The sequence below is a fragment of the Lactuca serriola genome, chromosome 1, assembly GCF_051521515.1.
Source record: "Lactuca serriola cultivar US96UC23 chromosome 1, Lser_US96UC23_V15, whole genome shotgun sequence".
NCBI classification, from domain to species: Eukaryota; Viridiplantae; Streptophyta; class Magnoliopsida; order Asterales; family Asteraceae; genus Lactuca; species Lactuca serriola.
In genome coordinates, this window is record NC_136408.1 from 207,367,718 (window position 1) to 207,383,709 (window position 15,992).

General features: G+C 50.7%; 47 non-coding genes across 47 annotated transcripts; all 47 read left to right on the forward strand.

Moving 5' to 3' along the window:
* The first annotated feature begins 177 nt into the window (after positions 1-177).
* LOC145085206 (5S ribosomal RNA) lies at positions 178-296 on the forward strand. Its single transcript, XR_013699615.1, has one exon. It is a non-coding gene; the product is annotated as a 5S ribosomal RNA (ribosomal RNA).
* A 218-nt stretch (positions 297-514) lies between these two features.
* LOC145083963 (5S ribosomal RNA) lies at positions 515-633 on the forward strand. The gene has a single exon (XR_013698423.1). It is a non-coding gene; the product is annotated as a 5S ribosomal RNA (ribosomal RNA).
* Positions 634-851: 218 nt separating this feature from the next.
* Positions 852-970, forward strand: LOC145083566 (5S ribosomal RNA). The gene has a single exon (XR_013698036.1). It is a non-coding gene; the product is annotated as a 5S ribosomal RNA (ribosomal RNA).
* A 218-nt stretch (positions 971-1,188) lies between these two features.
* On the forward strand, positions 1,189-1,307 carry LOC145081581 (5S ribosomal RNA). The gene has a single exon (XR_013696131.1). It is a non-coding gene; the product is annotated as a 5S ribosomal RNA (ribosomal RNA).
* A 218-nt stretch (positions 1,308-1,525) lies between these two features.
* On the forward strand, positions 1,526-1,644 carry LOC145085207 (5S ribosomal RNA). Its single transcript, XR_013699616.1, has one exon. It is a non-coding gene; the product is annotated as a 5S ribosomal RNA (ribosomal RNA).
* Positions 1,645-1,862: 218 nt separating this feature from the next.
* On the forward strand, positions 1,863-1,981 carry LOC145081582 (5S ribosomal RNA). Its single transcript, XR_013696132.1, has one exon. It is a non-coding gene; the product is annotated as a 5S ribosomal RNA (ribosomal RNA).
* Positions 1,982-2,199: 218 nt separating this feature from the next.
* LOC145081583 (5S ribosomal RNA) lies at positions 2,200-2,318 on the forward strand. The gene has a single exon (XR_013696133.1). It is a non-coding gene; the product is annotated as a 5S ribosomal RNA (ribosomal RNA).
* A 218-nt stretch (positions 2,319-2,536) lies between these two features.
* On the forward strand, positions 2,537-2,655 carry LOC145084593 (5S ribosomal RNA). The gene has a single exon (XR_013699033.1). It is a non-coding gene; the product is annotated as a 5S ribosomal RNA (ribosomal RNA).
* Positions 2,656-2,873: 218 nt separating this feature from the next.
* Positions 2,874-2,992, forward strand: LOC145085209 (5S ribosomal RNA). Its single transcript, XR_013699617.1, has one exon. It is a non-coding gene; the product is annotated as a 5S ribosomal RNA (ribosomal RNA).
* Positions 2,993-3,210: 218 nt separating this feature from the next.
* LOC145083964 (5S ribosomal RNA) lies at positions 3,211-3,329 on the forward strand. The gene has a single exon (XR_013698424.1). It is a non-coding gene; the product is annotated as a 5S ribosomal RNA (ribosomal RNA).
* A 218-nt stretch (positions 3,330-3,547) lies between these two features.
* On the forward strand, positions 3,548-3,666 carry LOC145085210 (5S ribosomal RNA). Its single transcript, XR_013699618.1, has one exon. It is a non-coding gene; the product is annotated as a 5S ribosomal RNA (ribosomal RNA).
* A 219-nt stretch (positions 3,667-3,885) lies between these two features.
* Positions 3,886-4,004, forward strand: LOC145083567 (5S ribosomal RNA). Its single transcript, XR_013698037.1, has one exon. It is a non-coding gene; the product is annotated as a 5S ribosomal RNA (ribosomal RNA).
* A 218-nt stretch (positions 4,005-4,222) lies between these two features.
* On the forward strand, positions 4,223-4,341 carry LOC145083569 (5S ribosomal RNA). The gene has a single exon (XR_013698039.1). It is a non-coding gene; the product is annotated as a 5S ribosomal RNA (ribosomal RNA).
* A 218-nt stretch (positions 4,342-4,559) lies between these two features.
* LOC145081584 (5S ribosomal RNA) lies at positions 4,560-4,678 on the forward strand. The gene has a single exon (XR_013696134.1). It is a non-coding gene; the product is annotated as a 5S ribosomal RNA (ribosomal RNA).
* A 219-nt stretch (positions 4,679-4,897) lies between these two features.
* Positions 4,898-5,016, forward strand: LOC145085211 (5S ribosomal RNA). Its single transcript, XR_013699619.1, has one exon. It is a non-coding gene; the product is annotated as a 5S ribosomal RNA (ribosomal RNA).
* Positions 5,017-5,234: 218 nt separating this feature from the next.
* Positions 5,235-5,353, forward strand: LOC145083570 (5S ribosomal RNA). Its single transcript, XR_013698040.1, has one exon. It is a non-coding gene; the product is annotated as a 5S ribosomal RNA (ribosomal RNA).
* Positions 5,354-5,571: 218 nt separating this feature from the next.
* Positions 5,572-5,690, forward strand: LOC145085212 (5S ribosomal RNA). The gene has a single exon (XR_013699620.1). It is a non-coding gene; the product is annotated as a 5S ribosomal RNA (ribosomal RNA).
* A 218-nt stretch (positions 5,691-5,908) lies between these two features.
* LOC145083571 (5S ribosomal RNA) lies at positions 5,909-6,027 on the forward strand. Its single transcript, XR_013698041.1, has one exon. It is a non-coding gene; the product is annotated as a 5S ribosomal RNA (ribosomal RNA).
* Positions 6,028-6,245: 218 nt separating this feature from the next.
* LOC145083572 (5S ribosomal RNA) lies at positions 6,246-6,364 on the forward strand. The gene has a single exon (XR_013698042.1). It is a non-coding gene; the product is annotated as a 5S ribosomal RNA (ribosomal RNA).
* A 218-nt stretch (positions 6,365-6,582) lies between these two features.
* LOC145081586 (5S ribosomal RNA) lies at positions 6,583-6,701 on the forward strand. Its single transcript, XR_013696136.1, has one exon. It is a non-coding gene; the product is annotated as a 5S ribosomal RNA (ribosomal RNA).
* A 218-nt stretch (positions 6,702-6,919) lies between these two features.
* Positions 6,920-7,038, forward strand: LOC145085213 (5S ribosomal RNA). Its single transcript, XR_013699621.1, has one exon. It is a non-coding gene; the product is annotated as a 5S ribosomal RNA (ribosomal RNA).
* A 218-nt stretch (positions 7,039-7,256) lies between these two features.
* On the forward strand, positions 7,257-7,375 carry LOC145081587 (5S ribosomal RNA). The gene has a single exon (XR_013696137.1). It is a non-coding gene; the product is annotated as a 5S ribosomal RNA (ribosomal RNA).
* Positions 7,376-7,593: 218 nt separating this feature from the next.
* Positions 7,594-7,712, forward strand: LOC145081588 (5S ribosomal RNA). Its single transcript, XR_013696138.1, has one exon. It is a non-coding gene; the product is annotated as a 5S ribosomal RNA (ribosomal RNA).
* A 218-nt stretch (positions 7,713-7,930) lies between these two features.
* Positions 7,931-8,049, forward strand: LOC145078831 (5S ribosomal RNA). The gene has a single exon (XR_013694362.1). It is a non-coding gene; the product is annotated as a 5S ribosomal RNA (ribosomal RNA).
* A 233-nt stretch (positions 8,050-8,282) lies between these two features.
* LOC145083250 (5S ribosomal RNA) lies at positions 8,283-8,401 on the forward strand. Its single transcript, XR_013697729.1, has one exon. It is a non-coding gene; the product is annotated as a 5S ribosomal RNA (ribosomal RNA).
* A 217-nt stretch (positions 8,402-8,618) lies between these two features.
* Positions 8,619-8,737, forward strand: LOC145081589 (5S ribosomal RNA). The gene has a single exon (XR_013696139.1). It is a non-coding gene; the product is annotated as a 5S ribosomal RNA (ribosomal RNA).
* A 218-nt stretch (positions 8,738-8,955) lies between these two features.
* Positions 8,956-9,074, forward strand: LOC145081590 (5S ribosomal RNA). The gene has a single exon (XR_013696140.1). It is a non-coding gene; the product is annotated as a 5S ribosomal RNA (ribosomal RNA).
* A 218-nt stretch (positions 9,075-9,292) lies between these two features.
* LOC145083965 (5S ribosomal RNA) lies at positions 9,293-9,411 on the forward strand. The gene has a single exon (XR_013698425.1). It is a non-coding gene; the product is annotated as a 5S ribosomal RNA (ribosomal RNA).
* A 218-nt stretch (positions 9,412-9,629) lies between these two features.
* On the forward strand, positions 9,630-9,748 carry LOC145085215 (5S ribosomal RNA). Its single transcript, XR_013699625.1, has one exon. It is a non-coding gene; the product is annotated as a 5S ribosomal RNA (ribosomal RNA).
* A 218-nt stretch (positions 9,749-9,966) lies between these two features.
* On the forward strand, positions 9,967-10,085 carry LOC145083573 (5S ribosomal RNA). Its single transcript, XR_013698043.1, has one exon. It is a non-coding gene; the product is annotated as a 5S ribosomal RNA (ribosomal RNA).
* A 218-nt stretch (positions 10,086-10,303) lies between these two features.
* On the forward strand, positions 10,304-10,422 carry LOC145083574 (5S ribosomal RNA). Its single transcript, XR_013698044.1, has one exon. It is a non-coding gene; the product is annotated as a 5S ribosomal RNA (ribosomal RNA).
* Positions 10,423-10,640: 218 nt separating this feature from the next.
* On the forward strand, positions 10,641-10,759 carry LOC145081591 (5S ribosomal RNA). The gene has a single exon (XR_013696141.1). It is a non-coding gene; the product is annotated as a 5S ribosomal RNA (ribosomal RNA).
* A 219-nt stretch (positions 10,760-10,978) lies between these two features.
* On the forward strand, positions 10,979-11,097 carry LOC145085216 (5S ribosomal RNA). Its single transcript, XR_013699626.1, has one exon. It is a non-coding gene; the product is annotated as a 5S ribosomal RNA (ribosomal RNA).
* A 218-nt stretch (positions 11,098-11,315) lies between these two features.
* On the forward strand, positions 11,316-11,434 carry LOC145083575 (5S ribosomal RNA). Its single transcript, XR_013698045.1, has one exon. It is a non-coding gene; the product is annotated as a 5S ribosomal RNA (ribosomal RNA).
* A 217-nt stretch (positions 11,435-11,651) lies between these two features.
* On the forward strand, positions 11,652-11,770 carry LOC145085217 (5S ribosomal RNA). Its single transcript, XR_013699627.1, has one exon. It is a non-coding gene; the product is annotated as a 5S ribosomal RNA (ribosomal RNA).
* Positions 11,771-11,988: 218 nt separating this feature from the next.
* Positions 11,989-12,107, forward strand: LOC145083576 (5S ribosomal RNA). Its single transcript, XR_013698046.1, has one exon. It is a non-coding gene; the product is annotated as a 5S ribosomal RNA (ribosomal RNA).
* Positions 12,108-12,325: 218 nt separating this feature from the next.
* On the forward strand, positions 12,326-12,444 carry LOC145083577 (5S ribosomal RNA). The gene has a single exon (XR_013698047.1). It is a non-coding gene; the product is annotated as a 5S ribosomal RNA (ribosomal RNA).
* Positions 12,445-12,662: 218 nt separating this feature from the next.
* LOC145081592 (5S ribosomal RNA) lies at positions 12,663-12,781 on the forward strand. The gene has a single exon (XR_013696142.1). It is a non-coding gene; the product is annotated as a 5S ribosomal RNA (ribosomal RNA).
* Positions 12,782-12,999: 218 nt separating this feature from the next.
* On the forward strand, positions 13,000-13,118 carry LOC145085218 (5S ribosomal RNA). Its single transcript, XR_013699628.1, has one exon. It is a non-coding gene; the product is annotated as a 5S ribosomal RNA (ribosomal RNA).
* A 218-nt stretch (positions 13,119-13,336) lies between these two features.
* Positions 13,337-13,455, forward strand: LOC145085219 (5S ribosomal RNA). Its single transcript, XR_013699629.1, has one exon. It is a non-coding gene; the product is annotated as a 5S ribosomal RNA (ribosomal RNA).
* A 218-nt stretch (positions 13,456-13,673) lies between these two features.
* Positions 13,674-13,792, forward strand: LOC145081594 (5S ribosomal RNA). Its single transcript, XR_013696143.1, has one exon. It is a non-coding gene; the product is annotated as a 5S ribosomal RNA (ribosomal RNA).
* A 220-nt stretch (positions 13,793-14,012) lies between these two features.
* On the forward strand, positions 14,013-14,131 carry LOC145078832 (5S ribosomal RNA). The gene has a single exon (XR_013694363.1). It is a non-coding gene; the product is annotated as a 5S ribosomal RNA (ribosomal RNA).
* Positions 14,132-14,364: 233 nt separating this feature from the next.
* On the forward strand, positions 14,365-14,483 carry LOC145084770 (5S ribosomal RNA). The gene has a single exon (XR_013699200.1). It is a non-coding gene; the product is annotated as a 5S ribosomal RNA (ribosomal RNA).
* A 217-nt stretch (positions 14,484-14,700) lies between these two features.
* Positions 14,701-14,819, forward strand: LOC145081595 (5S ribosomal RNA). Its single transcript, XR_013696144.1, has one exon. It is a non-coding gene; the product is annotated as a 5S ribosomal RNA (ribosomal RNA).
* Positions 14,820-15,037: 218 nt separating this feature from the next.
* Positions 15,038-15,156, forward strand: LOC145083967 (5S ribosomal RNA). Its single transcript, XR_013698427.1, has one exon. It is a non-coding gene; the product is annotated as a 5S ribosomal RNA (ribosomal RNA).
* Positions 15,157-15,374: 218 nt separating this feature from the next.
* LOC145085498 (5S ribosomal RNA) lies at positions 15,375-15,493 on the forward strand. The gene has a single exon (XR_013699896.1). It is a non-coding gene; the product is annotated as a 5S ribosomal RNA (ribosomal RNA).
* A 218-nt stretch (positions 15,494-15,711) lies between these two features.
* On the forward strand, positions 15,712-15,830 carry LOC145081168 (5S ribosomal RNA). The gene has a single exon (XR_013695734.1). It is a non-coding gene; the product is annotated as a 5S ribosomal RNA (ribosomal RNA).
* The last annotated feature ends 162 nt before the right edge of the window (positions 15,831-15,992 follow it).

Sequence of the window (15,992 nt, forward strand, 5' to 3'; positions counted from 1 at the left end):
GTTTTTTTTTTCTTTCTTGCTATGTCTATGCTCGGGCGGCATCCGGTTCATCGTTGATTGTTTCCGCGTTTCCCGAACGGAGCCGATCCCTCACGTGGGTCCCACGCCTCGCGTTCGAAAGCAAACGACGTTCTGCGTCTTGTAAGACATAAAAACAATAAGCATGGATAGTATTTCGGGTGCGATCATACCAGCACTAATGCACCGGATCCCATCACAACTCCGCAGTTAAGCGTGCTTGGGCGAGAGTAGTACTAGGATGGGTGACCCCCTGGGAAGTCCTCGTGTTGCACCCCCTTTTTCGTTGCCCGTTTGCGTTTTTTTAGGTTTTAGGTGCGTTTTTTTTTTCTTTCTTGCTATGTCGATGCTCGGGCGGCATCCGGTTCATCGTTGATTGTTTCTGCGTTTCCCGAACGGAGCCGATCCCTCACGTGGGTCCCACGCCTCGCGTTCGAAAGCAAACGACGTTCTGCGTCTTGTAAGACATAAAAACAATAAGCATGGATAGTATTTCGGGTGCGATCATACCAGCACTAATGCACCGGATCCCATCAGAACTCTGCAGTTAAGCGTGCTTGGGCGAGAGTAGTACTAGGATGGGTGACCCCTTGGGAAGTCCTCGTGTTGCACCCCCTTTTTCGTTGCCCGTTTGCGTTTTTTTAGGTTTTAGGTGCGTTTTTTTTTTCTTTCTTGCTATGTCGATGCTCGGGCGGCATCCGGTTCATCGTTGATTGTTTCCGCGTTTCCCGAACGGAGCCGATCCCTCACGTGGGTCCCACGCCTCGCGTTCGAAAGCAAACGACGTTCTGCGTCTTGTAAGACATAAAAACAATAAGCATGGATAGTATTTCGGGTGCGATCATACCAGCACTAATGCACCGGATCCCATCAGAACTCTGCAGTTAAGCGTGCTTGGGCGAGAGTAGTACTAGGATGGGTGACCCCCTGGGAAGTCCTCGTGTTGCACCCCCTTTTTCGTTGCCCGTTTGCGTTTTTTTAGGTTTTAGGTGCGTTTTTTTTTTCTTTCTTGCTATGTCTATGCTCGGGCGGCATCCGGTTCATCGTTGATTGTTTCCGCGTTTCCCGAACGGAGCCGATCCCTCACGTGGGTCCCACGCCTCGCGTACGAAAGCAAACGACGTTCTGCGTCTTGTAAGACATAAAAACAATAAGCATGGATAGTATTTCGGGTGCGATCATACCAGCACTAATGCACCGGATCCCATCAGAACTCCGCAGTTAAGCGTGCTTGGGCGAGAGTAGTACTAGGATGGGTGACCCCCTGGGAAGTCCTCGTGTTGCACCCCCTTTTTCGTTGCCCGTTTGCGTTTTTTTAGGTTTTAGGTGCGTTTTTTTTTTCTTTCTTGCTATGTCGATGCTCGGGCGGCATCCGGTTCATCGTTGATTGTTTCCGCGTTTCCCGAACGGAGCCGATCCCTCACGTGGGTCCCACGCCTCGCGTTCGAAAGCAAACGACGTTCTGCGTCTTGTAAGACATAAAAACAATAAGCATGGATAGTATTTCGGGTGCGATCATACCAGCACTAATGCACCGGATCCCATCACAACTCCGCAGTTAAGCGTGCTTGGGCGAGAGTAGTACTAGGATGGGTGACCCCCTGGGAAGTCCTCGTGTTGCACCCCCTTTTTCGTTGCCCGTTTGCGTTTTTTTAGGTTTTAGGTGCGTTTTTTTTTTCTTTCTTGCTATGTCTATGCTCGGGCGGCATCCGGTTCATCGTTGATTGTTTCCGCGTTTCCCGAACGGAGCCGATCCCTCACGTGGGTCCCACGCCTCGCGTTCGAAAGCAAACGACGTTCTGCGTCTTGTAAGACATAAAAACAATAAGCATGGATAGTATTTCGGGTGCGATCATACCAGCACTAATGCACCGGATCCCATCAGAACTCCGCAGTTAAGCGTGCTTGGGCGAGAGTAGTACTAGGATGGGTGACCCCCTGGGAAGTCCTCGTGTTGCACCCCCTTTTTCGTTGCCCGTTTGCGTTTTTTTAGGTTTTAGGTGCGTTTTTTTTTTCTTTCTTGCTATGTCTATGCTCGGGCGGCATCCGGTTCATCGTTGATTGTTTCCGCGTTTCCCGAACGGAGCCGATCCCTCACGTGGGTCCCACGCCTCGCGTTCGAAAGCAAACGACGTTCTGCGTCTTGTAAGACATAAAAACAATAAGCATGGATAGTATTTCGGGTGCGATCATACCAGCACTAATGCACCGGATCCCATCAGAACTCCGCAGTTAAGCGTGCTTGGGCGAGAGTAGTACTAGGATGGGTGACCCCCTGGGAAGTCCTCGTGTTGCACCCCCTTTTTCGTTGCCCGTTTGCGTTTTTTTAGGTTTTAGGTGCGTTTTTTTTTTCTTTCTTGCTATGTCGATGCTCGGGCGGCATCCGGTTCATCGTTGATTGTTTCCGCGTTTCCCGAACGGAGCCGATCCCTCACGTGGGTCCCACGCCTCGCGTACGAAAGCAAACGACGTTCTGCGTCTTGTAAGACATAAAAACAATAAGCATGGATAGTATTTCGGGTGCGATCATACCAGCACTAATGCGCCGGATCCCATCAGAACTCTGCAGTTAAGCGTGCTTGGGCGAGAGTAGTACTAGGATGGGTGACCCCCTGGGAAGTCCTCGTGTTGCACCCCCTTTTTCGTTGCCCGTTTGCGTTTTTTTAGGTTTTAGGTGCGTTTTTTTTTTCTTTCTTGCTATGTCGATGCTCGGGCGGCATCCGGTTCATCGTTGATTGTTTCCGCGTTTCCCGAACGGAGCCGATCCCTCACGTGGGTCCCACGCCTCGCGTTCGAAAGCAAACGACGTTCTGCGTCTTGTAAGACATAAAAACAATAAGCATGGATAGTATTTCGGGTGCGATCATACCAGCACTAATGCACCGGATCCCATCACAACTCCGCAGTTAAGCGTGCTTGGGCGAGAGTAGTACTAGGATGGGTGACCCCCTGGGAAGTCCTCGTGTTGCACCCCCTTTTTCGTTGCCCGTTTGCGTTTTTTTAGGTTTTAGGTGCGTTTTTTTTTTCTTTCTTGCTATGTCTATGCTCGGGCGGCATCCGGTTCATCGTTGATTGTTTCCGCGTTTCCCGAACGGAGCCGATCCCTCACGTGGGTCCCACGCCTCGCGTTCGAAAGCAAACAACGTTCTGCGTCTTGTAAGACATAAAAACAATAAGCATGGATAGTATTTCGGGTGCGATCATACCAGCACTAATGCACCGGATCCCATCAGAACTCTGCAGTTAAGCGTGCTTGGGCGAGAGTAGTACTAGGATGGGTGACCCCTTGGGAAGTCCTCGTGTTGCACCCCCTTTTTCGTTGCCCGTTTGCGTTTTTTTAGGTTTTAGGTGCGTTTTTTTTTTCTTTCTTGCTATGTCTATGCTCGGGCGGCATCCGGTTCATCGTTGATTGTTTCCGCGTTTCCCGAACGGAGCCGATCCCTCACGTGGGTCCCACGCCTCGCGTTCGAAAGCAAACGACGTTCTGCGTCTTGTAAGACATAAAAACAATAAGCATGGATAGTATTTCGGGTGCGATCATACCAGCACTAATGCACCGGATCCCATCACAACTCCGCAGTTAAGCGTGCTTGGGCGAGAGTAGTACTAGGATGGGTGACCCCCTGGGAAGTCCTCGTGTTGCACCCCCTTTTTCGTTGCCCGTTTGCGTTTTTTTAGGTTTTAGGTGTGTTTTTTTTTTTCTTTCTTGCTATGTCGATGCTCGGGCGGCATCCGGTTCATCGTTGATTGTTTCCGCGTTTCCCGAACGGAGCCGATCCCTCACGTGGGTCCCACGCCTCGCGTTCGAAAGCAAACGACGTTCTGCGTCTTGTAAGACATAAAAACAATAAGCATGGATAGTATTTCGGGTGCGATCATACCAGCACTAATGCACCGGATCCCATCAGAACTCTGCAGTTAAGCGTGCTTGGGCGAGAGTAGTACTAGGATGGGTGACCCCCTGGGAAGTCCTCGTGTTGCACCCCCTTTTTCGTTGCCCGTTTGCGTTTTTTTAGGTTTTAGGTGCGTTTTTTTTTTCTTTCTTGCTATGTCTATGCTCGGGCGGCATCCGGTTCATCGTTGATTGTTTCCGCGTTTCCCGAACGGAGCCGATCCCTCACGTGGGTCCCACGCCTCGCGTTCGAAAGCAAACGACGTTCTGCGTCTTGTAAGACATAAAAACAATAAGCATGGATAGTATTTCGGGTGCGATCATACCAGCACTAATGCACCGGATCCCATCAGAACTCTGCAGTTAAGCGTGCTTGGGCGAGAGTAGTACTAGGATGGGTGACCCCCTGGGAAGTCCTCGTGTTGCACCCCCTTTTTCGTTGCCCGTTTGCGTTTTTTTAGGTTTTAGGTGCGTTTTTTTTTTCTTTCTTGCTATGTCGATGCTCGGGCGGCATCCGGTTCATCGTTGATTGTTTCCGCGTTTCCCGAACGGAGCCGATCCCTCACGTGGGTCCCACGCCTCGCGTACGAAAGCAAACGACGTTCTGCGTCTTGTAAGACATAAAAACAATAAGCATGGATAGTATTTCGGGTGCGATCATACCAGCACTAATGCACCGGATCCCATCAGAACTCCGCAGTTAAGCGTGCTTGGGCGAGAGTAGTACTAGGATGGGTGACCCCCTGGGAAGTCCTCGTGTTGCACCCCCTTTTTCGTTGCCCGTTTGCGTTTTTTTAGGTTTTAGGTGCGTTTTTTTTTTTCTTTCTTGCTATGTCGATGCTCGGGCGGCATCCGGTTCATCGTTGATTGTTTCCGCGTTTCCCGAACGGAGCCGATCCCTCACGTGGGTCCCACGCCTCGCGTTCGAAAGCAAACGACGTTCTGCGTCTTGTAAGACATAAAAACAATAAGCATGGATAGTATTTCGGGTGCGATCATACCAGCACTAATGCACCGGATCCCATCACAACTCCGCAGTTAAGCGTGCTTGGGCGAGAGTAGTACTAGGATGGGTGACCCCCTGGGAAGTCCTCGTGTTGCACCCCCTTTTTCGTTGCCCGTTTGCGTTTTTTTAGGTTTTAGGTGTGTTTTTTTTTTCTTTCTTGCTATGTCGATGCTCGGGCGGCATCCGGTTCATCGTTGATTGTTTCCGCGTTTCCCGAACGGAGCCGATCCCTCACGTGGGTCCCACGCCTCGCGTTCGAAAGCAAACGACGTTCTGCGTCTTGTAAGACATAAAAACAATAAGCATGGATAGTATTTCGGGTGCGATCATACCAGCACTAATGCACCGGATCCCATCAGAACTCTGCAGTTAAGCGTGCTTGGGCGAGAGTAGTACTAGGATGGGTGACCCCCTGGGAAGTCCTCGTGTTGCACCCCCTTTTTCGTTGCCCGTTTGCGTTTTTTTAGGTTTTAGGTGCGTTTTTTTTTTCTTTCTTGCTATGTCGATGCTCGGGCGGCATCCGGTTCATCGTTGATTGTTTCCGCGTTTCCCGAACGGAGCCGATCCCTCACGTGGGTCCCACGCCTCGCGTTCGAAAGCAAACGACGTTCTGCGTCTTGTAAGACATAAAAACAATAAGCATGGATAGTATTTCGGGTGCGATCATACCAGCACTAATGCACCGGATCCCATCACAACTCCGCAGTTAAGCGTGCTTGGGCGAGAGTAGTACTAGGATGGGTGACCCCCTGGGAAGTCCTCGTGTTGCACCCCGTTTTTCGTTGCCCGTTTGCGTTTTTTTAGGTTTTAGGTGTGTTTTTTTTTTCTTTCTTGCTATGTCGATGCTCGGGCGGCATCCGGTTCATCGTTGATTGTTTCCGCGTTTCCCGAACGGAGCCGATCCCTCACGTGGGTCCCACGCCTCGCGTTCGAAAGCAAACGACGTTCTGCGTCTTGTAAGACATAAAAAAAATAAGCATGGATAGTATTTCGGGTGCGATCATACCAGCACTAATGCACCGGATCCCATCAGAACTCTGCAGTTAAGCGTGCTTGGGCGAGAGTAGTACTAGGATGGGTGACCCCCTGGGAAGTCCTCGTGTTGCACCCCCTTTTTCGTTGCCCGTTTGCGTTTTTTTAGGTTTTAGGTGCGTTTTTTTTTTCTTTCTTGCTATGTCGATGCTCGGGCGGCATCCGGTTCATCGTTGATTGTTTCCGCGTTTCCCGAACGGAGCCGATCCCTCACGTGGGTCCCACGCCTCGCGTTCGAAAGCAAACGACGTTCTGCGTCTTGTAAGACATAAAAACAATAAGCATGGATAGTATTTCGGGTGCGATCATACCAGCACTAATGCACCGGATCCCATCAGAACTCTGCAGTTAAGCGTGCTTGGGCGAGAGTAGTACTAGGATGGGTGACCCCCTGGGAAGTCCTCGTGTTGCACCCCCTTTTTCGTTGCCCGTTTGCGTTTTTTTAGGTTTTAGGTGCGTTTTTTTTTTCTTTCTTGCTATGTCGATGCTCGGGCGGCATCCGGTTCATCGTTGATTGTTTCCGCGTTTCCCGAACGGAGCCGATCCCTCACGTGGGTCCCACGCCTCGCGTACGAAAGCAAACGACGTTCTGCGTCTTGTAAGACATAAAAACAATAAGCATGGATAGTATTTCGGGTGCGATCATACCAGCACTAATGCACCGGATCCCATCAGAACTCCGCAGTTAAGCGTGCTTGGGCGAGAGTAGTACTAGGATGGGTGACCCCCTGGGAAGTCCTCGTGTTGCACCCCCTTTTTCGTTGCCCGTTTGCGTTTTTTTAGGTTTTAGGTGCGTTTTTTTTTTCTTTCTTGCTATGTCGATGCTCGGGCGGCATCCGGTTCATCGTTGATTGTTTCCGCGTTTCCCGAACGGAGCCGATCCCTCACGTGGGTCCCACGCCTCGCGTTCGAAAGCAAACGACGTTCTGCGTCTTGTAAGACATAAAAACAATAAGCATGGATAGTATTTCGGGTGCGATCATACCAGCACTAATGCACCGGATCCCATCACAACTCCGCAGTTAAGCGTGCTTGGGCGAGAGTAGTACTAGGATGGGTGACCCCCTGGGAAGTCCTCGTGTTGCACCCCCTTTTTCGTTGCCCGTTTGCGTTTTTTTAGGTTTTAGGTGCGTTTTTTTTTTCTTTCTTGCTATGTCTATGCTCGGGCGGCATCCGGTTCATCGTTGATTGTTTCCGCGTTTCCCGAACGGAGCCGATCCCTCACGTGGGTCCCACGCCTCGCGTTCGAAAGCAAACGACGTTCTGCGTCTTGTAAGACATAAAAACAATAAGCATGGATAGTATTTCGGGTGCGATCATACCAGCACTAATGCACCGGATCCCATCAGAACTCCGCAGTTAAGCGTGCTTGGGCGAGAGTAGTACTAGGATGGGTGACCCCCTGGGAAGTCCTCGTGTTGCACCCCCTTTTTCGTTGCCCGTTTGCGTTTTTTTAGGTTTTAGGTGCGTTTTTTTTTTCTTTCTTGCTATGTCTATGCTCGGGCGGCATCCGGTTCATCGTTGATTGTTTCCGCGTTTCCCGAACGGAGCCGATCCCTCACGTGGGTCCCACGCCTCGCGTTCGAAAGCAAACGACGTTCTGCGTCTTGTAAGACATAAAAACAATAAGCATGGATAGTATTTCGGGTGCGATCATACCAGCACTAATGCACCGGATCCCATCAGAACTCCGCAGTTAAGCGTGCTTGGGCGAGAGTAGTACTAGGATGGGTGACCCCCTGGGAAGTCCTCGTGTTGCACCCCCTTTTTCGTTGCCCGTTTGCGTTTTTTTAGGTTTTAGGTGCGTTTTTTTTTTCTTTCTTGCTATGTCTATGCTCGGGCGGCATCCGGTTCATCGTTGATTGTTTCCGCGTTTCCCGAACGGAGCCGATCCCTCACGTGGGTCCCACGCCTCGCGTTCGAAAGCAAACGACGTTCTGCGTCTTGTAAGACATAAAAACAATAAGCATGGATAGTATTTCGGGTGCGATCATACCAGCACTAATGCACCGGATCCCATCAGAACTCTGCAGTTAAGCGTGCTTGGGCGAGAGTAGTACTAGGATGGGTGACCCCCTGGGAAGTCCTCGTGTGGGAAGTCCTCGTGTTGCACCCCCTTTTTCGTTGCCCGTTTGCGTTTTTTTAGGTTTTAGGTGCGTTTTTTTTTTCTTTCTTGCTATGTCTATGCTCGGGCGGCATCCGGTTCATCGTTGATTGTTTCCGCGTTTCCCGAACGGAGCCGATCCCTCACGTGGGTCCCACGCCTCGCGTTCGAAAGCAAACGACGTTCTGCGTCTTGTAAGACATAAAAACAATAAGCATGGATAGTATTTCGGGTGCGGTCATACCAGCACTAATGCACCGGATCCCATCAGAACTCCGCAGTTAAGCGTGCTTGGGCGAGAGTAGTACTAGGATGGGTGACCCCCTGGGAAGTCCTCGTGTTGCACCCCCTTTTTCGTTGCCCGTTTGCGTTTTTTTAGGTTTTAGGTGCGTTTTTTTTTCTTTCTTGCTATGTCTATGCTCGGGCGGCATCCGGTTCATCGTTGATTGTTTCCGCGTTTCCCGAACGGAGCCGATCCCTCACGTGGGTCCCACGCCTCGCGTTCGAAAGCAAACGACGTTCTGCGTCTTGTAAGACATAAAAACAATAAGCATGGATAGTATTTCGGGTGCGATCATACCAGCACTAATGCACCGGATCCCATCAGAACTCCGCAGTTAAGCGTGCTTGGGCGAGAGTAGTACTAGGATGGGTGACCCCCTGGGAAGTCCTCGTGTTGCACCCCCTTTTTCGTTGCCCGTTTGCGTTTTTTTAGGTTTTAGGTGCGTTTTTTTTTTCTTTCTTGCTATGTCTATGCTCGGGCGGCATCCGGTTCATCGTTGATTGTTTCCGCGTTTCCCGAACGGAGCCGATCCCTCACGTGGGTCCCACGCCTCGCGTTCGAAAGCAAACGACGTTCTGCGTCTTGTAAGACATAAAAACAATAAGCATGGATAGTATTTCGGGTGCGATCATACCAGCACTAATGCACCGGATCCCATCAGAACTCCGCAGTTAAGCGTGCTTGGGCGAGAGTAGTACTAGGATGGGTGACCCCCTGGGAAGTCCTCGTGTTGCACCCCCTTTTTCGTTGCCCGTTTGCGTTTTTTTAGGTTTTAGGTGCGTTTTTTTTTTCTTTCTTGCTATGTCTATGCTCGGGCGGCATCCGGTTCATCGTTGATTGTTTCCGCGTTTCCCGAACGGAGCCGATCCCTCACGTGGGTCCCACGCCTCGCGTTCGAAAGCAAACAACGTTCTGCGTCTTGTAAGACATAAAAACAATAAGCATGGATAGTATTTCGGGTGCGATCATACCAGCACTAATGCACCGGATCCCATCAGAACTCTGCAGTTAAGCGTGCTTGGGCGAGAGTAGTACTAGGATGGGTGACCCCTTGGGAAGTCCTCGTGTTGCACCCCCTTTTTCGTTGCCCGTTTGCGTTTTTTTAGGTTTTAGGTGCGTTTTTTTTTTCTTTCTTGCTATGTCTATGCTCGGGCGGCATCCGGTTCATCGTTGATTGTTTCCGCGTTTCCCGAACGGAGCCGATCCCTCACGTGGGTCCCACGCCTCGCGTTCGAAAGCAAACGACGTTCTGCGTCTTGTAAGACATAAAAACAATAAGCATGGATAGTATTTCGGGTGCGATCATACCAGCACTAATGCACCGGATCCCATCACAACTCCGCAGTTAAGCGTGCTTGGGCGAGAGTAGTACTAGGATGGGTGACCCCCTGGGAAGTCCTCGTGTTGCACCCCCTTTTTCGTTGCCCGTTTGCGTTTTTTTAGGTTTTAGGTGTGTTTTTTTTTTCTTTCTTGCTATGTCGATGCTCGGGCGGCATCCGGTTCATCGTTGATTGTTTCCGCGTTTCCCGAACGGAGCCGATCCCTCACGTGGGTCCCACGCCTCGCGTTCGAAAGCAAACGACGTTCTGCGTCTTGTAAGACATAAAAACAATAAGCATGGATAGTATTTCGGGTGCGATCATACCAGCACTAATGCACCGGATCCCATCAGAACTCTGCAGTTAAGCGTGCTTGGGCGAGAGTAGTACTAGGATGGGTGACCCCCTGGGAAGTCCTCGTGTTGCACCCCCTTTTTCGTTGCCCGTTTGCGTTTTTTTAGGTTTTAGGTGCGTTTTTTTTTTCTTTCTTGCTATGTCTATGCTCGGGCGGCATCCGGTTCATCGTTGATTGTTTCCGCGTTTCCCGAACGGAGCCGATCCCTCACGTGGGTCCCACGCCTCGCGTTCGAAAGCAAACGACGTTCTGCGTCTTGTAAGACATAAAAACAATAAGCATGGATAGTATTTCGGGTGCGATCATACCAGCACTAATGCACCGGATCCCATCAGAACTCTGCAGTTAAGCGTGCTTGGGCGAGAGTAGTACTAGGATGGGTGACCCCCTGGGAAGTCCTCGTGTTGCACCCCCTTTTTCGTTGCCCGTTTGCGTTTTTTTAGGTTTTAGGTGCGTTTTTTTTTTCTTTCTTGCTATGTCGATGCTCGGGCGGCATCCGGTTCATCGTTGATTGTTTCCGCGTTTCCCGAACGGAGCCGATCCCTCACGTGGGTCCCACGCCTCGCGTACGAAAGCAAACGACGTTCTGCGTCTTGTAAGACATAAAAACAATAAGCATGGATAGTATTTCGGGTGCGATCATACCAGCACTAATGCACCGGATCCCATCAGAACTCCGCAGTTAAGCGTGCTTGGGCGAGAGTAGTACTAGGATGGGTGACCCCCTGGGAAGTCCTCGTGTTGCACCCCCTTTTTCGTTGCCCGTTTGCGTTTTTTTAGGTTTTAGGTGCGTTTTTTTTTTTCTTTCTTGCTATGTCGATGCTCGGGCGGCATCCGGTTCATCGTTGATTGTTTCCGCGTTTCCCGAACGGAGCCGATCCCTCACGTGGGTCCCACGCCTCGCGTTCGAAAGCAAACGACGTTCTGCGTCTTGTAAGACATAAAAACAATAAGCATGGATAGTATTTCGGGTGCGATCATACCAGCACTAATGCACCGGATCCCATCACAACTCCGCAGTTAAGCGTGCTTGGGCGAGAGTAGTACTAGGATGGGTGACCCCCTGGGAAGTCCTCGTGTTGCACCCCCTTTTTCGTTGCCCGTTTGCGTTTTTTTAGGTTTTAGGTGTGTTTTTTTTTTCTTTCTTGCTATGTCGATGCTCGGGCGGCATCCGGTTCATCGTTGATTGTTTCCGCGTTTCCCGAACGGAGCCGATCCCTCACGTGGGTCCCACGCCTCGCGTTCGAAAGCAAACGACGTTCTGCGTCTTGTAAGACATAAAAACAATAAGCATGGATAGTATTTCGGGTGCGATCATACCAGCACTAATGCACCGGATCCCATCAGAACTCTGCAGTTAAGCGTGCTTGGGCGAGAGTAGTACTAGGATGGGTGACCCCCTGGGAAGTCCTCGTGTTGCACCCCTTTTTCGTTGCCCGTTTGCGTTTTTTTAGGTTTTAGGTGCGTTTTTTTTTTCTTTCTTGCTATGTCGATGCTCGGGCGGCATCCGGTTCATCGTTGATTGTTTCCGCGTTTCCCGAACGGAGCCGATCCCTCACGTGGGTCCCACGCCTCGCGTTCGAAAGCAAACGACGTTCTGCGTCTTGTAAGACATAAAAACAATAAGCATGGATAGTATTTCGGGTGCGATCATACCAGCACTAATGCACCGGATCCCATCACAACTCCGCAGTTAAGCGTGCTTGGGCGAGAGTAGTACTAGGATGGGTGACCCCCTGGGAAGTCCTCGTGTTGCACCCCCTTTTTCGTTGCCCGTTTGCGTTTTTTTAGGTTTTAGGTGTGTTTTTTTTTTCTTTCTTGCTATGTCGATGCTCGGGCGGCATCCGGTTCATCGTTGATTGTTTCCGCGTTTCCCGAACGGAGCCGATCCCTCACGTGGGTCCCACGCCTCGCGTTCGAAAGCAAACGACGTTCTGCGTCTTGTAAGACATAAAAACAATAAGCATGGATAGTATTTCGGGTGCGATCATACCAGCACTAATGCACCGGATCCCATCAGAACTCTGCAGTTAAGCGTGCTTGGGCGAGAGTAGTACTAGGATGGGTGACCCCCTGGGAAGTCCTCGTGTTGCACCCCCTTTTTCGTTGCCCGTTTGCGTTTTTTTAGGTTTTAGGTGCGTTTTTTTTTTCTTTCTTGCTATGTCGATGCTCGGGCGGCATCCGGTTCATCGTTGATTGTTTCCGCGTTTCCCGAACGGAGCCGATCCCTCACGTGGGTCCCACGCCTCGCGTTCGAAAGCAAACGACGTTCTGCGTCTTGTAAGACATAAAAACAATAAGCATGGATAGTATTTCGGGTGCGATCATACCAGCACTAATGCACCGGATCCCATCAGAACTCTGCAGTTAAGCGTGCTTGGGCGAGAGTAGTACTAGGATGGGTGACCCCCTGGGAAGTCCTCGTGTTGCACCCCCTTTTTCGTTGCCCGTTTGCGTTTTTTTAGGTTTTAGGTGCGTTTTTTTTTTCTTTCTTGCTATGTCGATGCTCGGGCGGCATCCGGTTCATCGTTGATTGTTTCCGCGTTTCCCGAACGGAGCCGATCCCTCACGTGGGTCCCACGCCTCGCGTACGAAAGCAAACGACGTTCTGCGTCTTGTAAGACATAAAAACAATAAGCATGGATAGTATTTCGGGTGCGATCATACCAGCACTAATGCACCGGATCCCATCAGAACTCCGCAGTTAAGCGTGCTTGGGCGAGAGTAGTACTAGGATGGGTGACCCCCTGGGAAGTCCTCGTGTTGCACCCCCTTTTTCGTTGCCCGTTTGCGTTTTTTTAGGTTTTAGGTGCGTTTTTTTTTTCTTTCTTGCTATGTCGATGCTCGGGCGGCATCCGGTTCATCGTTGATTGTTTCCGCGTTTCCCGAACGGAGCCGATCCCTCACGTGGGTCCCACGCCTCGCGTTCGAAAGCAAACGACGTTCTGCGTCTTGTAAGACATAAAAACAATAAGCATGGATAGTATTTCGGGTGCGATCATACCAGCACTAATGCACCGGATCCCATCACAACTCCGCAGTTAAGCGTGCTTGGGCGAGAGTAGTACTAGGATGGGTGACCCCCTGGGAAGTCCTCGTGTTGCACCCCCTTTTTCGTTGCCCGTTTGCGTTTTTTTAGGTTTTAGGTGCGTTTTTTTTTTCTTTCTTGCTATGTCTATGCTCGGGCGGCATCCGGTTCATCGTTGATTGTTTCCGCGTTTCCCGAACGGAGCCGATCCCTCACGTGGGTCCCACGCCTCGCGTTCGAAAGCAAACGACGTTCTGCGTCTTGTAAGACATAAAAACAATAAGCATGGATAGTATTTCGGGTGCGATCATACCAGCACTAATGCACCGGATCCCATCACAACTCCGCAGTTAAGCGTGCTTGGGCGAGAGTAGTACTAGGATGGGTGACCCCCTGGGAAGTCCTCGTGTTGCACCCCCTTTTTCGTTGCCCGTTTGCGTTTTTTTAGGTTTTAGGTGCGTTTTTTTTTTCTTTCTTGCTATGTCTATGCTCGGGCGGCATCCGGTTCATCGTTGATTGTTTCCGCGTTTCCCGAACGGAGCCGATCCCTCACGTGGGTCCCACGCCTCGCGTTCGAAAGCAAACGACGTTCTGCGTCTTGTAAGACATAAAAACAATAAGCATGGATAGTATTTCGGGTGCGATCATACCAGCACTAATGCACCGGATCCCATCAGAACTCCGCAGTTAAGCGTGCTTGGGCGAGAGTAGTACTAGGATGGGTGACCCCCTGGGAAGTCCTCGTGTTGCACCCCCTTTTTCGTTGCCCGTTTGCGTTTTTTTAGGTTTTAGGTGCGTTTTTTTTTTTTCTTTCTTGCTATGTCTATGCTCGGGCGGCATCCGGTTCATCGTTGATTGTTTCCGCGTTTCCCGAACGGAGCCGATCCCTCACGTGGGTCCCACGCCTCGCGTTCGAAAGCAAACGACGTTCTGCGTCTTGTAAGACATAAAAACAATAAGCATGGATAGTATTTCGGGTGCGATCATACCAGCACTAATGCACCGGATCCCATCAGAACTCTGCAGTTAAGCGTGCTTGGGCGAGAGTAGTACTAGGATGGGTGACCCCCTGGGAAGTCCTCGTGTGGGAAGTCCTCGTGTTGCACCCCCTTTTTCGTTGCCCGTTTGCGTTTTTTTAGGTTTTAGGTGCGTTTTTTTTTTCTTTCTTGCTATGTCTATGCTCGGGCGGCATCCGGTTCATCGTTGATTGTTTCCGCGTTTCCCGAACGGAGCCGATCCCTCACGTGGGTCCCACGCCTCGCGTTCGAAAGCAAACGACGTTCTGCGTCTTGTAAGACATAAAAACAATAAGCATGGATAGTATTTCGGGTGCGGTCATACCAGCACTAATGCACCGGATCCCATCAGAACTCCGCAGTTAAGCATGCTTGGGCGAGAGTAGTACTAGGATGGGTGACCCCCTGGGAAGTCCTCGTGTTGCACCCCCTTTTTCGTTGCCCGTTTGCGTTTTTTTAGGTTTTAGGTGCGTTTTTTTTTCTTTCTTGCTATGTCTATGCTCGGGCGGCATCCGGTTCATCGTTGATTGTTTCCGCGTTTCCCGAACGGAGCCGATCCCTCACGTGGGTCCCACGCCTCGCGTTCGAAAGCAAACGACGTTCTGCGTCTTGTAAGACATAAAAACAATAAGCATGGATAGTATTTCGGGTGCGATCATACCAGCACTAATGCACCGGATCCCATCAGAACTCCGCAGTTAAGCGTGCTTGGGCGAGAGTAGTACTAGGATGGGTGACCCCCTGGGAAGTCCTCGTGTTGCACCCCTTTTTTCGTTGCCTGTTTGCGTTTTTTTAGGTTTTAGGTGCGTTTTTTTTTTCTTTCTTGCTATGTCTATGCTCGGGCGGCATCCGGTTCATCGTTGATTGTTTCCGCGTTTCCCGAACGGAGCCGATCCCTCACGTGGGTCCCACGCCTCGCGTTCGAAAGCAAACGACGTTCTGCGTCTTGTAAGACATAAAAACAATAAGCATGGATAGTATTTCGGGTGCGATCATACCAGCACTAATGCACCGGATCCCATCAGAACTCTGCAGTTAAGCGTGCTTGGGCGAGAGTAGTACTAGGATGGGTGACCCCTTGGGAAGTCCTCGTGTTGCACCCCCTTTTTCGTTGCCCGTTTGCGTTTTTTTAGGTTTTAGGTGCGTTTTTTTTTTCTTTCTTGCTATGTCTATGCTCGGGCGGCATCCGGTTCATCGTTGATTGTTTCCGCGTTTCCCGAACGGAGCCGATCCCTCACGTGGGTCCCACGCCTCGCGTTCGAAAGCAAACGACGTTCTGCGTCTTGTAAGACATAAAAACAATAAGCATGGATAGTATTTCGGGTGCGATCATACCAGCACTAATGCACCGGATCCCATCACAACTCTGCAGTTAAGCGTGCTTGGGCGAGAGTAGTACTAGGATGGGTGACCCCCTGGGAAGTCCTCGTGTTGCACCCCTTTTTTCGTTGCCCGTTTGCGTTTTTTTAGGTTTTAGGTGCGTTTTTTTTTTCTTTCTTGCTATGTCGATGCTCGGGCGGCATCCGGTTCATCGTTGATTGTTTCCGCGTTTCCCGAACGGAGCCGATCCCTCACGTGGGTCCCACGCCTCGCGTACGAAAGCAAACGACGTTCTGCGTCTTGTAAGACATAAAAACAATAAGCATGGATAGTATTTCGGGTGCGATCATACCAGCACTAATGCACCGGATCCCATCAGAACTCCGCAGTTAAGCGTGCTTGGGCGAGAGTAGTACTAGGATGGGTGACCTCCTGGGAAGTCCTCGTGTTGCACCCCCTTTTTCGTTGCCCGTTTGCGTTTTTTTAGGTTTTAGGTGCGTTTTTTTTTTCTTTCTTGCTATGTCTATGCTCGGGCGGCATCCGGTTCATCGTTGATTGTTTCCGCGTTTCCCGAACGGAGCCGATCCCTCACGTGGGTCCCACGCCTCGCGTTCGAAAG